We start from the raw sequence: 18433 nt of genomic DNA on the forward strand, positions 1-18433 counted from the left end.
CACAAGGCTCAGTCCTGGGACCTCTCTTGTTTGGTATATATTTCTCGGAGGTACAGGCCAACACGGAAGGACTGTGGCTGACTAAGTTCGCAGATGACTGCAAATTGGGCACCATAATCGACTCTCCAGCCGATACAAGCATCCTCCAAAAGGGCCTCATAGAAACAGACAACTGGTGCCAGAGCCATGGCCTTAAGCTAAACACCAAAAAGTGTATAGTCATCCCCTTTGGAAAAAACAAAGTGCCCACAAATTACCACATAGGTGGTAATCCATTTAGTACAGAAGAAGTAATTAGGAACCTGGGGACCCAAGTTGATAGCAATCTCTCATTTGACAACCACATGGCCAAAGTGGTTAGAAAAACATTTTATATAGCCCACCTAATCATGAAGGGATTCACATCTAGATCAGGGGAGGTCATCATGCCTCTTTACTCATCCCTCATCAGGCCCATAATTGAGTACAATGCCCCTTTTGGGATGTACCTTACCAGACACCTGCAGCAACTGGAAAGACCCCAGAAGTACCTCACCAAGAGGATCATAGGGCTCAAACAGATGCCATATGCTGCCCGGTTAAAGAAACTCCATCTCTACTTAGTGGCATACCACCTGCTCAGAGGCGATCTGTGCCTGACATATAAAGCCATGTCCAACCCAGAATTAATGGACATGCTGCACCTCAGAAAATCCAAATCCCATCAAGCTACGCGCTCGAGAGACTTGAACCTCAGCACTGAAATAAATAGGACATGCTGGAGGGACAGATTCATAACCCAGAGGCTCCCTTCACTCTGGAATAAAATCCCAGTCCAGGTTAGGCAGAGTCCCTCAATGACTCTCTTCAAGAGGAATCTTGATGAGTGATGGGAGATCATAGGTTTACCCCAGGCATCACTTCTGTGTCACTGTTAGACTGAGGCACAGTATACTAACCTCGAAAAAGGGCATAGCAAAATTAATTTAAAATGGGTGGCGAAAGCCAAACACACTCTGGCTAGGCTTATAAATGCCCTGGGACAGATAGCCTAGTATGAGCCTATGAACCTATGAACCTATGAACCTATGGTGGTATTGTTAACATGTAATAAACTGATAGTGTTGGTCTTTCTACCCCACCATGCAATAAAAAATGAGTGTCAGCATTTTCACGATTATTTGCTTTTTCAAATTCAAGACCTAGAAAAAGGGACAGATGCATCAGGAGTACAGCCTTATTACTGCTACCCTAAAAGTGACAGATGCATCAGGAGTACAGCCGTTATTACTGCTACCCTGTTTTATGATTCATAATTTAACAATAAAAGCTATTGTTCTGTTATCAATATGAATATCTTTGTCAAGAAGTTGATTAGCTTAAAACTTTCAGATCAGGCTAAGGGCTTCCATGTGAATCTTAGGAAAATGTTGATCATCTCTTGTCAGTGATTCTGATCCAAATACAATGTTTTTTTCAGTACTGCCTAGACATGTGTACACTAAGATGAAATCTGTTTAACAATGTGAAACATTGCATGCCAACTTAATTTGCAAGGAAGGACAAATGTTTGTTGGATGATATCTTTATCAGTTCTCTCCAGCAACATTTTGCTTTGTAAGAACATATTCTTACTATACAATTAACAGAAATACCTTAAAAGTAAATTTATTTTATTTCATTTTACATTTGTTTACCGGGAAAGTCCGACTGGACAAGTAGTCCTTTTCCAGCGGAGGCCTGGGGAGAAAACCTCCACAATAATATCAATAACATACAATAATATTATCAATACAATTAAAATCTCTGTGGAAAAATGAAACCAAATAATATTAACATTTGAAGTTAGACTACAGTTATTAAAAATGATTTTACTGCCCAATGTCCTATATATTGCCTTGGCAATACAACTGTTACCAGAAAGGAATATACTTAAAGAAATAAATTCATGCCTAATAAAATTTTTATGGTTTACCAAAAGAAACAGAATAGCTTTAATACATAATATCAGACCATGGAAAGAGGGAGGATTAAACTTTCCTGATATAGAAACATATATAAAAGCATCAATATATAAAACAGTCTCAGATTGGATAAGTCCAAATTAATCTGCAAACTGGAAAGAATTACTAACCTATGAACCTATGAACTAACTGTAATATCAATAAATGCATTTGATTTACAAAAACAATTTCAAATAACAGATAAAAACAATTTGCCATGGCACATATGTATTAGTATGCAATATAACATAAGTAAACCCACTAAAACTCGTATGATTAATTATTACATCGACTCATTTAGGAAAATTATTAATGCAAATATAGATTTAAAAATCTGGTTTGATCTTTTAACACCACTTATAGTAACAAAGAACTTTCCACATAAAATATATTGAGAAGTTATTAATTCCTGAGAAAAGAAATGATTTGTTTGTTGGCTCCAATGTATCAAAGAACTAAAAGTTTTAGATATGCAAGTAATAAAAACAACATATAAAATTCCACAACAGGACTGGCTAACTTTACAGAGTATTCTGTCATATTTGCAAGATTTAAGTAGAATAATTAACAATTCTTCATTTAAAGAAATCCCTAAATTTTCAAAATACATATATGAAATCATATATAATGACTTTGACATGGGAAACAAGATTTCAAAAATGTACAAAATATTGATAAACTATAAAACAACACCCAAAACCTCATATTGGAAATATATAACAAAAGGACACTCAGTACAGTTAACTGAAGATATTAAAACAAATATCTTATTATCGATAAAATATACATCCTTTACATAATACTAAAAAGTTTTTAATTGGAAATGCTTGCACAGAGCATTCTTAATCCCAGACAGAATCAGTAAAATTAGTTCTTCCATAAAAGGAATACGCTGGAGACGTGAACAAGTACAACATGCAGGTTGGAACCACATTTTCCTTGACTGTGTTAAAATTAAGCCATTTTGGAATGGTATTAATAATTTTCTACAAGCTTTATTTAATGAACCATTTTATTTAACAAAAGCTCTTGTATTATTAAATGTGAATGAAGGTCCTCATTTGAATAGGTCACATATGTATCTAGTATGGACTATACTTGCAATTTCAAGGAAGTGTACAACAAGAAGATGGAATACAAACACAATACCAGTTTTGGAAGACATCTACAGCATACTGAAGTCCACAGCATTATTGGAAATTAAAATTAAAGAACTAAGAATTTATTCAAAGCCATTTATCAACAACCTTTGGGGAAAAGCCTTATCGTTGATTGATACTATACAATAATTGATCAGACACTCTGATAATGGATTGGACATACTTATAAAGTAACTGTATACATTAAGATCTGTTATAGTATCAGGCTAATGTAAATAGTGTATATAGTTATTTAAGATGTTATGTATAAATACTATGGAATTCATTCAAATGTATTTGAAAAATAAAAAAAAATTGAGAAAAAAATAATATGAATAGTAGAAATACATTACTTATGTTACATATGAAATTGACATTTAACAGAGGAAAGAATTTGACATATCTGTACAATCAATTCTACAGAACTGTACAATACATAACAGAAGAAATTATTACAAATTTAACAATAGTTTCTCTTAGGTCAGGCAATATTCAAACGTGGTGGTAAATACTGATGAATGAGTAAATGAGCAGAAATTTAGAGATTATTTACAAGAAGATATACTACCCTGGAGTGGAGCAGGAGCAAAGCCAATTGTTAACCAGGCAATGTTTTAAGGATGTTTTGAAATCTGCTATTGAAGATTTACTAGTGATGTTAGAGAGCAGGGAATTCCATCTTCTGGCCATATAGATAGAGTATAGGGATTCACCTGCACAGTTATTGGCCTTAGAGACTTCTAATAGCAGTTTGTTACTTGATCATAATACTCCATTCACAGTTTATAGCTGGAGTACATTTCTTAGGGCAGGAGTTTTGTCTGAGTGATGTAGGATCTTATGGGATAGCTGGTTATGCAGGAGTAGATGGGGAAATTCTAGCCAATGATCTATGAAAAGAGATCTATTCAGCAAATCTATGAATACCTGAGCTAACTTATTGAATTGTTAATTTATTCAAACATTCTACAGTTGTTTTATTCCTTCTCTTTTATGTTTTCCTAGTGTACCTCCATGTAACATGTGGGCCTCTTCACTCAAGGCCTTCATTAAAACTGGGCACTGTCCAGAAGGACATCACAATGAAAAAAAATATCAATAGCGATATTAATAAAACCTGTTTCATACTTTCTTATAATGAAGTATGCATGACCACTGAAGTCAGATAGGATAATACCTCAAATTGTTAACCAGGATTAACAACAGACTGTCCTATTGCCTGCTATAGCAGCCATCCTGAAGTAAGAACAAACTTAATAATAAATCCTGGTTAACAATTTGAGGTAGTATCCTATCCGACTTCAGTGGTCATGCATACTTCATTATAAGAATTTAAAATCCTACCTTTACTCCAATATTCTCCAACCATCCTTTGTTTAGTAGGATTGAACTCAGCAATTTTCATAGCTTATATATGCTCATAAATGTTTTACGGCTTTAGAATATGTGTCAGATGTAATCAGTTAAATCTAAAAAAATACATAATGTATCCTTTGAGTCTGATGAGAAGATAGGTGCCCATTAAGATGAGGCAGTGTACTATATACATTTACAGACAATACATAAAAGGCCCTAAAATATGACTGTGCAGAGCATTTGTCAAAGGCTGCATGGATATTGGTTACTAAGGACTAGAATGTGCCTTAAATGTATGTTGTTTGAAGAATTGGAAAAACTTTATTAGTAACACCAAAACCAACACCAACTGCAACATTATCCCAATGGTACTTTGTTACTTTGAATCCAAACTGCCTCTTAATTTCTGGCAACTTCTTTAAAATGTGCTAATAACCTTAAATTTAGAAGAATATAAAAGGAATGTTTGCTCAAATACCTTGGTCTGGTTCTGTGGTGATTAATGGTAACTGTCAATCCTATCTCTATGTTCCATAGAAATCAACATATCATTCTAACAAGTAAGCAAGCAAACAAACAAACAAATCCTATATGGTGAAGTCCCTGTTAAAATTTTAGCAGAAGGAAATATATGCATGGAAAATTAACATGTAATACCTAACCAGGAACAATTGTCTGAGGTGCAAAAAAGTTGTAAGACCTTACATTAGACTTAAAAAATAAAGAATCTGCATGAAAGACATTTTGCAATAAATATTAAAACATAACCTTGATGCATTTTAATTGTATGCTCACATTGCAGATGATATTTAATCAGTAATGCTGAATTAGTCAAACATGGTGTACCTGTCAATGAGCCTGTAAAAGTAAGAAATATGCTGCTAATTACTAAATAATATTAAGTGTCCAGAGAGTACTGATGACATAACATGAACTGCCCAGAAAGTACTAGTGACATAATATCTAAGAAATTTTGAAGCACAGAAAATAGTGCAGTTTATAAGAATCTGACAGTATACAACACTGTTTTGTAAAACTATCAATGATATACCATAAAACTATCAATGATATAACAATTCTTTTTTTTTAAATTACTGCTCCAAAAATCATTAAAAGGAAGTTTTAAGTCAAACTACTTGAAGTGAGCTAACTTATTACAAAGATTTAAAAAATGTTGCAAAACCAAGGTGTAAAATTATCAATCAGATAGTTTAACCTCTTATTATAAAATGTTTTTCAAGAGTTTTGATTAACTTTTTACTAGTCAATGCTCTTCACCAGGATGTCAACCACCATGATTTCCTTAAAGGTAGGTCATGACTGTCAACCTTAGCATTACTCTATGAAAACATGGTCATTTTTTTTGGATCATGGCCTCCAAAATAGGAGCAAACTAGCTTCTAACGAAATATAAAATTATCAGCATCATAAACCTCCTCATTAGTGCAACATGTATTCTACCCATTTTCAGTTAGATTATTTGATAATTCACTAGACAAACTTCTGCATAACTGCTGTAATGAAAATGTAATACTTCTTTGCAATTTCTGCATAAACTGGCTTGGAAGACACAAATATCTCAAACACGTCTCTTGTAAAAAAATAATTACCCCACCAGCCAGGCAAATCCTAAAATTGGTATCAAAATTTAATTATTCTTTATTTGTTCCTTACCAGCTCACTTGATGCTATGAGACAGGAGTCCTTCCTAATTCCATCAGTGACCCTTATCCTGTCATCTAATCCTGTCTTTCAAAAGTCCAAAAGCTACCCCAATTCTTAGTAAGTCTAGATCCTTTCCTGAAACTAATTACACCAAAGAAGCCATGAAGATACACTCAATAAAATCTTTATTAGTGCGTTTGTTTTCAGTCAGAAAACTTCATTAGATAACAGTTAAAACAGCCAACCCCACCCCATTTTATACTGCCAAAATCATGACTTTATTTTCTGCACAAATCTAAGTCACAGTGTATTTAAAATCGCATCAATAAACTTAATTAAAATATTATACATCAACAGTACCATAAGTGTGGATATAATCATGAAATGACATCCAAATAATTTACATATACAATTCAGATTTTAATCTCAATATAGATCTAATAGATATGGCGCTGTTCAACCCAGGGTATTCTGAAACAGTAGCTCTCAGCTGCCATTTCAATTCCTTCTTTTGTAAAAAATAATTGAGGGGACCACCTCTTTCCCCCACACTGACTTGATCTATAATAGTGAATGTAAATTTATGCCCATCATGTAGCAAAGCATGTGCAGCCAGGGCATTTTTTATATCGTGTTTACGTATATCATAATTATGTTGATAAATACGTGTCCTTAAAGTATTAATAGTTTTCCCTATATAAAAACAGGAACATGAGGAACACATTGCCAGTTATACAACCCCCTTGCTGCTGCATGTATACTTCTTAGATAAGTAATACTTGCCAAAATGTGGCACATGTACTTCCTTTCCTTCTCTAATGTCTCTACATTGGAGACATAACCCACGTTTAACCATTCCTTCCCCTCCCGTTCTGTGTACTTTTCAGTTTTTTTCTAGAATATTTTTAAGTTTTTAACAATTTTTAAGTTTTTAACATAATATGCTTATGTATCTATTTATTTATTAATTTATTATAAACACATTTATCATTTATTTATTAAACCTAAAAATATTTTTTATGACACCAACATATTTGCTTAATGTTGGCAATGAACATTTATTCATTTTATTAATTATGTGCATTCTGACCCTCCAAAATGAATTTTATTGTATATACAAGTTATATATATATATATATATATATATATATATATATATATATATATATATATATATATATATATATACACACACATATTTTAGCTTTCACTAATACAAACATTATTCATTTATACATTCATAAATTTTTGTGAATAGGTTACACAAGCATGTGTGTATGTATATGCACTTGTAAAACCTAACACAAGTATATTAGTTATATACTTTTTAATATATATTTTTACTTTCTAATTTCATTACAACTGATTGTAATGCACTAATGGTATACACACACACATTTTTTTTACTATTTGTGTTGGTTTGACTCATGGTAAAACTGCATATTTTATTGCACATTTCATTGTGTTTTACCTTTAACTATCACACCCTACACCAAAGGATTCAATTAGTGAAAACAGAAAATGATTGGTGTTTTTGTTTTGAAACTTAATTAATGATGGTATAAAAGTTTTTCAGTTGTTGGGCATGCTCTTGAAAAAGTCTCCTACATAGGAGATGAAAGCACTTGGATTTGACTCATTTGGATTAATATTATTTATTTATTTATTTTATTTTTTCCTCTGTGTGTTGTTAATAAATTTCTTTGTTTCATATTATACGCCTAGTGGATTGTTTTTTCACCACTGAAGCCTTTCTGGTTCATCTGTTTTGCGTTTTTTTTGTTTCTATAGATTTTAATTAAGTTTATTGATGTGATTTTAAATGCACTGTGACTTAGATTTATACAGGAAATGAAGTCATGATTTTGGCAGTATAAAATGGGGTGGGGTTGGCTGTTTTAACTGTTATCTGATGAAGTTTTCTGACTGAAGACGAAAGTGCTAATAAAGATTTTATTGAGTGTATCTTCATGGCTTCTTTGGTGTAATTAGTTCGAGTGGTGTTGGATTATTCCAAGTCTGCTTATCCTTTCCTGAAACATTAAAACCCATTAATTTATTGATTGGCAGGCACTCTGTAGCCTAGATAGACTTACTGCAATAATCTAGGCCATCATTGGTAAGCTATTCTCACACAAGTCTCATTGAATAAGGGTAGTAGATCTTCCTAGTTATCTTGAAACCTCAAAGACCTAATGAAATCCAGGATAATAACCAACATCCAAGAATCTTATTGAAAACAATTAACCAGATCGCAAGCTGACAATGTAGATGTACTAAACATAATCTTTATGAAATTCTGTTAACATATTCTAATTAACATATATCTGCCACCTTCAAAAACAGTTTTCCACCTTCCCTGCCCAATCTCTCACAAGCTTTGGACCAACCCAAGCAATTCATACTGTCCCCTCTATACCACTTCAAACCATCTCCCAATCAGCTGTAAGTAAGGTAATAAAAAAGCAGCAGCTAAAATCCAAAATTTGCTTTAATGCACTCTACATTTTCAAAACTTGCCACCTAATTCTTGATAAAGCTCATCATTCTTATCTCTAACATCTTTTCATATTTGGTGTAGTCCTACTAAATTTCTAATGTCATTATCACTACACTATTCAAGTGGTTTAATGTCTCTGCTGTCAATGACTTTTACCCACTAATTTGTGTCTATTAGACAAGATCTTAGAGAAACTGGTGTATAAACAGCTACAACAGCATACAAACAGATATGACATCCTGTCACACTCCCAGTAAGGTTTCTGAAAGAGCTTTAACATTCTTAATATCTCAACTCAACCTACTAGCTCCAAAATTTAAACTTCATTCCATTGGTCATACATACTCTATTCTGGCACTTAAACTGTGGGACTCCATTTCTCTTTCAATCAGGGACGTCCAAACGTACTTGGATTTCAGACAACAGCTCAAGGGACACCTCTTCAGCCATGCAGCTGCACTCACATTGGGTCATATTACATGAACCCTGCAGCTTTCTGACACTCCTTTATTCCTTTTTCATCCTTCCTTAGCAAATGTTGTCATACCTTCATTTACTTCGTCTCATTCATCCTACCTCCTTCTTCTCTTCCCATCTCTCATGCTTACTCACCTTTCTACTCCTCCTCCTCCTCCCTCTGCATGCCTCTCTTGCTATTTCTCTATCTTCTTTCCATCATATCCTTTCCTGCAAATTTTCACACTCACATCTTCATGTCTCTCTGTATAATGATATGCTACTATCCCTGTAACTTAAGCCATCTATCTCATTATATCTTATCCAGAATGCACTGCTAAGCATAATTTCATTTTTCCTCTGTGTTTTCACATTGTAAACTGCTTCTTCAGCTAAATGTTGTAGCATATCCTTGTATCTGTAAATATTTATATATTTTTATCATATCTGTGTATCTATAAATATGTTTTATTCATTTCTTATGTCATCCTATTCACTCAGGCTGTGCCTGCAAATGGTGATTTCAGATCAGTGCACTTCCCTGATAAACAAATATATATATATATATATATATATATATATATATATATATATATATATATATATATAACCTTCAAATCCATAAGTTACAAACTTCTACTTAAAAATGGCAGCATCTTCTCTATGGTGAAGGAGTACTAGCTCGGTTCAATACCTATCTATGTAATAAAATGGTCACTAATAACACACAATCAGCACTTCAAGGATTCATTCTGGGTCCTTTACTGCTGCTGCTATACATCAGGAACCAAATGTCCAATTTCTGTTATTCTCTTTTACCACTGTGCAGATGACATACTCTTCTTTAGAACAGTATAAACTTCCTCTTCCATTCTGAGGCTTTGCAAAAACAGTAGCTAAAGCTATGTGAGTGGGGTCATATAGTTTCAGTTAATAGCTACAAATTTACATAGGTGCACTTTCGCCAGCTCAGTGCATCAAAGTAAATTGACCACTATGACTCCTAAATGCCAAAGGAAACCATTGCTCCAACCAACCGTAAGAGATACCCAGGTATCATATTCAACCTCAGTCTGTTCTCCTCTTAAAAACTAAACAAGCCCTGCTACTTCTGCCTCCTAATTTATATCTCAACATCCCACCACTTATGACTACTGTAAACAAAACCTGCCATTGTATTTTACTTTCTTACAACTCTGAGCACCACTGCTTAACACTAAAGAAGCTCCAAGGGGTTCTAGGTACTGCCTCCTCCACCCTTCATCTAGCATATGTCAGTTTTAATCTCCTCTGCAAAGACTATTGGCTAGCCATAACAAACCAGCAAATAGCCAGAGATAGTAAATATTCTCACAGCTCATACCGCATCAGTGGATAAGCCCTACAGAGGTCTAACATCTGTCTTGTCATAGGGAAAAGAAGTGCCTCCAGTACTGTGTCAGGCAACCAGAACCTCCTGTGATGACCCACCACTGGACCAGTAATCAAGCAGCCTCAATATTCATCATTGGCAACAGTGGGGGACATAAACTGAGAGGATGGCAAGGTACGCACACAGTATTTCCAGATGCAGCTTTCTGCATCAAGTGTAATTTCCCTTAAGAGCACACAGAGACAACAGTCAGCCTGGGGCTTGTTTCTCCCTCTTTCTCCAGATCCCCATTAAGACACTCCACTGGCACAGCTATAGAGTTGAAATCTCAGCTGAGTGGCCAAGCCAAGACCTGCAGCACCCTCTCTGTCCAGTCAGTGCTTCATGTCCATGCCCAAGTAGCTGACACACACACACTCTTTGAGGTTTGATTTACACACACACACACACACACACACACACACACACACACACACACACACACACACACACACACACCCACACACACACACACATGGGAAAGTCTAACACAGGTTTATTAGCTATGCCCCCTTTTGCCCAGACAATAGGGAAGTTATCACTGCCATCAGCCAACTCTTATCAGCTACTTTAAGGCCCTTAACAAAGGGTGTCCAAACTTACTGTGTAATGTTACTATTAATACAAATGGTAGTTTGCCCAAAAGCAAGGCTATTAGAAGTGGCCCACAGTATCACCATATAAATATGCAAGTAATACCAGAACTTAAATATGTCTCACAAATATCAGCCACAATGATAGGTTTAAATATATTTAATAATAAATAATAAAAGAACAAGACAATGCTAAATATATATTTGCAGTGACATCAGAGTTCAAAACCACAGGAAATATTTAAAATAACATTGCAGAACAGTCTCAAATGAATAAATAAAACTAGCTAAACTAAGATTTGCTATATCCCTGAATGTATCTAAGAGAATACACCCTAGTTAACTTAAGAGTAAGGCAGATGTGGTGAATGGATCTTCTAGTTGTTGTCAGGTCCAAGACAGAATCCAGAATGCTGTGTTTCTCTCTAAGAGACTTCTTAAATTAATATCTCAAATATTACTGCTGGGATAACTTGCAGAATGACATCATTTCTTGTCATCTGACTCTACCCCATGTGAACCCCCCCACTACTGGAAGCTTGGCAGTATTTAGCATCTACCTGTGAAAATACATAGACCTCAGATCTTTGGCAGATGCTGGAAGTCTTAAAACAATTACATCCCTCTACATCTCAAGCCTAGTAATTATTTCCCCTTAAAGAAAAAACAGAGAGCTCCCTAATATAGACATCCTGTCTTTTGCTGCCATAAAGTAATTTCATTTCAGTTATTTTCTGAAGTTTTGCATGACTGAAGTTAAACTCTTGTGTTCCACTTTCCATGTTAAAGTATATACATTTAAACAGCTGCAGTAGTGCATGTAGATTTATGTTCTATACCAGTAGGATGCAGTGTAGATACATTTCAAGCACTTTGCAAAAACCTTTTTAACACATATGTCTGTACAAACAAGTTTGATATACACATAACATATAGTTCTAATACATTTGTAACACAAGCATCATGTATGAATCACGTTGATATTCACAAATGAGATATGATTATTTATAAAATTCCAGATAGCTGTGCTGGCAGTATCTCCTTTCATCACATCTCCTACCAACAAACATCATGAATGAGAGCAGCTACTCTCTGTTCAGAAGCAGTGTGCTTGGTTACTTCTTTAGCACTAGTGACTACTATTATTTCATACAGAGGCATTGGCTAGCTCTCAGCTAATTTGCTTATAAGCCACCAAACACTATGGGCAAATAAACTACTGCATTTGAAGTAAATCATTTATTTTTCTTGCTGGTTTATAACATCTTTCCAAGTACTGTAGTATGAGTAATCTTCTGAAAACAGTTATTTTTCAAGATAAGTACAATTTATTTATATTATCAAAGAAAAGTTTATTTATTTCTGACTTGAATAAAAGCGTGCACCTTTTAGCTCATATAACTGTAATTACTTAGAATGCCACTTGTAAAGTCTGTCAGTGAAATACAACAGTCCTTAATATTGCAGCCCTGTTAAAGTTGCCTTGCAGTCCATATACTTTCACAGTTAAGCTCCTGGTCCTCCTTGGATAAATCCATTATTAAACTCTTTCAGTGCTTTCAGCAATTTTCATGGTATATCTATTTCTGGTTATAGTCCAGTAAGAGTCTATGCTCTTGGCCTTAAAATTTCTTTCTGTGAGAAGTAAACGCATCTGCTACTATGGACCTTCAACATTTCTTTTAACCATAACTCTCCAGATGAATCATGTTGGGGATATACTTCTACAAGTTTCTTACCAGTGCATTGATTGCATGTGCAAACATCCACTTTTTACCATAATGTATTGTATATACAGGCCCTCAGCCACAACTAGCTTTTATACTACACTGTGCAACTCCATGATGTGGTACCTCCATCGACTGAAAGCTAATGAGCAAAAAGAAAAATTAAAACTAGTTCTTTTGAAAGCTGTCATTCACTGTACGAAACAGATTGTGTTGAAATGCTTTAGATTGCATTACAAATGCAGTATTTGCATTCATTCCTTAATGTCGGTACTGCATTGCCTCCTTTGCTCTGCACAAGCTATGCCTCGGTACATAGCATATCAAATCAGCATTTGTAACATCTCAGTAGATACTATGCCACAATATTTTATTGTGCATAACTTTGTGTATTTTATTATCATCTGTTAATGTGATTTTGCAGCCTACAATTTTTATAGCAATATTTAACATGCTATTAGTGTAATAACAGTCTTTAATGATGAATGGTACTGTTTTATCAAATATATAGTTGTTGTTCTCAAAACTGTAAAAACCTTAATGTTGCATTTTTTGACTTGTGTATGTTTCAGAGCTGAAAGAGTTTTTTTGGACAAGGTTGCCCACCTGGTTAATAGTTCAAATCAAGTCAATCAATCAATTAAACAAAATTAATATTAGGTTTATCAAAAAGATTCTGGTCTGGTCCTTTGGATGGTTTGTTAAAATTTTTAGAGATGTTTCATATGAATAATGATAGCAACATGAAAATAAAACATTGGTGGATCTGTAAATGATTTTCTGATCGGTGGCAAATCTTTTGTACTGTATGAAATGTACAACGGTGCATCACAAGGAGCCAGTTGAGGACCAATATTGTTTAACATTGTTATCCCTGATTTTAAAAATATGATTATAACAGATATTAAAATATACAGACAACTCCAAAATATAAAAAAGAGCTAATTCTGAGGATGATGTTTTTTTAACAGAAATACACTGATCACTTAATAATATTGAAAAATAATAAAATTAAATGACCAGTTTTACAGCTTTGGACAGATAATGAACATGAATCATATGCTTTGTCGAATGACATCATACAAACATGGCAAGCTTTGTTAATAAAGACTTTTGTTTCATTGTAATGATAACATCATCAAAAGAAAATGCTTTGCACTGTGCCTTATCTTTTCAGATGTTTAGCAATGAGGCATTGAAGTCTTTGGGAATCCTTATTCACTTGTATAAAATAGACCAGTAAATGACTACACTAAATAAATACAGTGGAAATTTCCATTCTAAGACATCAGAAGCATCTGTGTAAAAATATGTAACAAAAAAAGTCCTATGGGATGTATCATCCTTATTTGAATTAAAGCCTAAAAAAGTTTTTTTCTGAGAGATACAGGGCACTTTGTGGATACTTGAAAATGATGTTTACATTTTTTTCACAGTAAAGATTATCAGACATTTGCATGACACTGATGTTGATGGCAGCCTTAACTGTGAGTCACTTGTAACTGACACTCTAATATGCAGTCACAAATGTGCAGGTCATTTGTTTTGCACTTAAGGATAATGATCCTGGTATTTTGGAGAATCTGCTTCTGTCTGCAATGTAGTAATTAAGTAGCTTAGGTGTGTGTTTTTATTGTCAGTGTTTCAGTCTCAGTTCAGTACTTACAGGTTGTACTTCTGAATGTTGTTCACGAATGTATTCAAATATCCCTTCACATTTTTTTAGCTTTTTGCCCATGCTGCCTGCTGACCCTCAGACCTTCTCTCAATCAACTGATTTTTCTGACATTAGTCAGCAGATTTAGACAGCCATCACAGATTCTTCATTTTCTTTGCAGGCCTAGCCTTACAACGCAGGCCCAGTAACAAGGAGAGATGAGGCAGCAAATTTACATCACACTCCTCTTCTCCACGTTACTCGCTCCAGCAGGCACAAGAGGCACTAACTGAACTCAGGTCACCTGAGTCATAATCAGACCTTTATTACTGTATGCAAATTGGTTAATTACAGAATATGCGGATCTGGTCATGTGTTCCTACAGTGATCTTAAATTAATCACAACAAGATGGCAGCAGCTGGCTGCCTAGCTGAGTCTTGTCTTTTTCTCATGCTCTGTTGAATGCTATGAATAATTAAAAGTATGAGAGCTCCTGGCATTTCTAACTTCTGTAGGCTTCCCTCAAAGTGTCTACTGCATTTTCACTAGTTTTCAGTTTGGATAATGACATTGAAAGCTGTTATTCACTTTCTGACTGTCTGTGGATTGCCCACTTGATTTGAGCTGGACCCTGAGTATTTTCCATTGAGCTGTGGACCTATATATGTTTGACTGCCAATGATCCTGCTAGCGGTTACTGTTTCTTTGACCTGGTTTGCTTTTTTATGTCTGAATGATATGTGTATCCTGGTCTGCGGTGTTTTCTTCAGCTGCAGCTGACCTACTACAAAGTTACACTGTTGCAGTTGTCACCATGAACAATTTGCATTATTTTTGTTGTTTGATTCCCTCTGTCACTGCAGGCTTGAAGTTTTTTTTCCCTGTTTGCATCAGTCTCATCTGGATCACAAGGATCTTTGGTTGGCTCAGCTGCATAAACATATTCTGCTTTGCCAATGCCTGCAGACATTACTGGACAATATACTGTTATTTCTGGGTATATCAGCAACATTAATGTTGTCATTAATTGTGTTCCTTTTGGTTCTTTGCATTTTTATTAGCTCAGTGATCTTTTGCATCACTCGTGACTTTGCATCTCAGTTCACAAGCCAATTCCATTGTTGCATCTAACAATTTAGTTAGAAATATAAATATATCACTTTTCTTTTCCTTGGACATTATTATCTGTTTTTAAGTTTTAACAGAACTGGTTTCTGTTTGCTCATTTTAATATCCTGAAAGATACAACACATTAAATGTTGATTTTGACGTTTGAATGAAGCTGCTATTTTCATCTGCTAAGGATATTTTCATAGTCATTCACTAGAGACAAGGGGCAAGATTCAGGTAGGTACAGTGGCATGTATAGTTCCACTGTACTTTTGTTTCTGATACAGCAACTGCCCAAACAGTGCAGCACCACATGGGGCTGGTGCCATGGCCACTCTGAATGCTAATGAGGTAGTCCAAGGGGACAGGCATATGCTACCTATCCATGTGCCTTCTCCCCTGAAACTATCTCCAGGAAGGCATCTACATGCTGAGTGATTCAAAAAAATCACTTGGCTGTGTAGATCAGCATGGCTGTCACCACTACATAGTGGTACTGTGTTCAATTACCAGCCATGATTGTGGCACAAGGATCAGGGGTGGGGAAACTACTAGACACTTGGACTATCATATATGTTAAGTGCCTTAATGGCACTGACATCACTGCTGGGATTGGGGGTGGCAGTGGAGGTGAAACAGTCAATACCAGGGTTATCATATACTGAAGTGCCTTAATGGCACCAACAACACTAAAAGGACTGGAGGGTGGGTGAATTCACTGGACACAAGGGATTACTCTAACTGGAAGTACTGTAATGGCACCAACAGTAGTCAGGGGATCTGTTGTGGGAGTGTTCACTAGATACAAGGGATTACTCTAACTGGAAGTGCTGTAATGACACCAATGGTAGTCAGGGGGTCGGTTGTGGGAGTGTTCACTAGACGCCAGGGATTACTCTAACTGGAAATGCTGTAATAGCACCAACAGTAGTCAGAGGATTGTGGTGGGACTGTTCACTAGACACCAGGGGTTACTCTAATTGGAAGTGCTGTAATGGCACCAACAGCAGTATGGGGATCTGGGAAGGGGAGATTCACAAGAACTCAGGATATACTAAAAAGGTGCTGTAATGGCACTTCAACAATCATGGGGGTGGGAGGAACCATGAGAGAGCAGACAGGTCAGGGGCAGGTGTAGGGACTGTGATGTGAGTGTGTGTGCTTGTGTACTTGTGTGAGTGGGAGAGTGACTGGGGGAATTCCACTGCACACTTGTAGCAGGTTAATACTGTAACATGCAGCTCAGCAATAATCTGTATGTTGAGGTAGTGCATGTGATTCAGAAATATACAAATTAGCCAATAATGAGGTCTTACCATGTCACGGCTAACATCTCTAAATTGCAGATTGGCACATTATGGGAGCAGGATCTTTTTAGAACAGGTTGGAGAGCATATACTAGGTGCATTAATGAATCACTGGGATGGGTTTATACTTTGTGTTATCTCTTTTTATTGTATGCATTCCATTTACAGAGTCCTGTGCTTGGAGTTATTTTTATTTTTACGTAGATTCATAGGTTCATAGGTAGGTACTAGGCTATCTGCCCAAAGGCATTTATAAGCCTAGCCAGAATGTGTTGGCTTTCGCCACCCCCTTAGATTAGTTCCCTATGCCTCTGTCCAGCAGAGCCATTGAAGTGAGCCCTGGGGTAAACTTTCTGCTTCCCATCCACTCATCAAGGTTTATCTTGAAGAGGGTTAGCGAGGAGCTCTGCCTAATGTAGATTGGAATCTTGTTCCAGAGCATGGAAAGTCTCTGGGACAGGAATCTATCCCTCCAGCACTTCTTATTTATTGTTGTGGTGAGGTTTAGATCCCTGGAGCGTGTGGCTCGAGGGGATATGGTTTTCTTTAGGTGGAGCATGTCCATCAATTCTGGGTTGGACATGGCCTTGTATGTCAGGCAGAGATCACCTCTGAGTAGGCGGTATGCAACTGAGTACAGCTGGAGTTTCTTCAGTAGAGCTGCATAGAGCATCTGCTTGAGGCCAGTGATTCTCTTCATGAGGAACTTCTGTGGTCTTTCCAGTTGTTGCAGGTGTCTTGTAAGGTACATCCCAACGGGGCATTGTACTATATGATGGGTCTGATGAGTGATGCATAGAGGGGCCCAATGACCTCTTTCGATCTGGATGCAAACCCTTTTGTGATTAGGTGGGCCACATAGAAGGATTTTATAACCACTTTGGCAATGTGATTATCAAAGGAGAGGTTACTATCTACTTGGTTCCCCATATCCCTTATTATGTCTTCTGTATTTAGGGGGCTACCACCTATGTGGTAGTTTGTGGGTACTTTGTTTTCTCCAAAGGGGATGACTATGCACTTTTTGGCATTTAGCTTAAGGCCATGGTTTTGACACCAAGCATCTGTCTCAGTGAGACCATTTTGGAGGATGTCTGTGTCAGCTGGAAAGTAAATTATAGCCCCTAGTTTGCAGTCATCTGTGAACTTGGTCAGCCATAGTCCTCCTGCACTTGTCTGTATCTCTGAGAAGTATATGCCAAACAGGAGGGGTCCTAGGACTGAGCCCTGGGGAACGCCACTTGTAACCAGTTTAGAGTCAGACCTAGCTCCCACAACTCTTACCATGTGGAATCTGTCCATGAGCCAGGTGACAACCCATCTTGTAACATAGGGTTTATGTTCAGGCTGGTGAGCTTGTCTATAATACCTGAGTGGGGAATGGTGTCGAAGGCCTTTGCGAGGTCTAGGTAGGCTGGATGGACCACCTTTCCATCATCTATAGACGTGGTAACTGTCTCAAAGAAGCCTACCAGGTTTAGGAGGCATGATCTGCCCTTAACAAAGCTGAACTGGGTAGGGTCCAGTGT

This window comes from Protopterus annectens, chromosome 8.part0 (assembly GCF_019279795.1).
Source record: "Protopterus annectens isolate FY-2018-M chromosome 8.part0, PAN1.0, whole genome shotgun sequence".
NCBI classification, from domain to species: Eukaryota; Metazoa; Chordata; order Ceratodontiformes; family Protopteridae; genus Protopterus; species Protopterus annectens.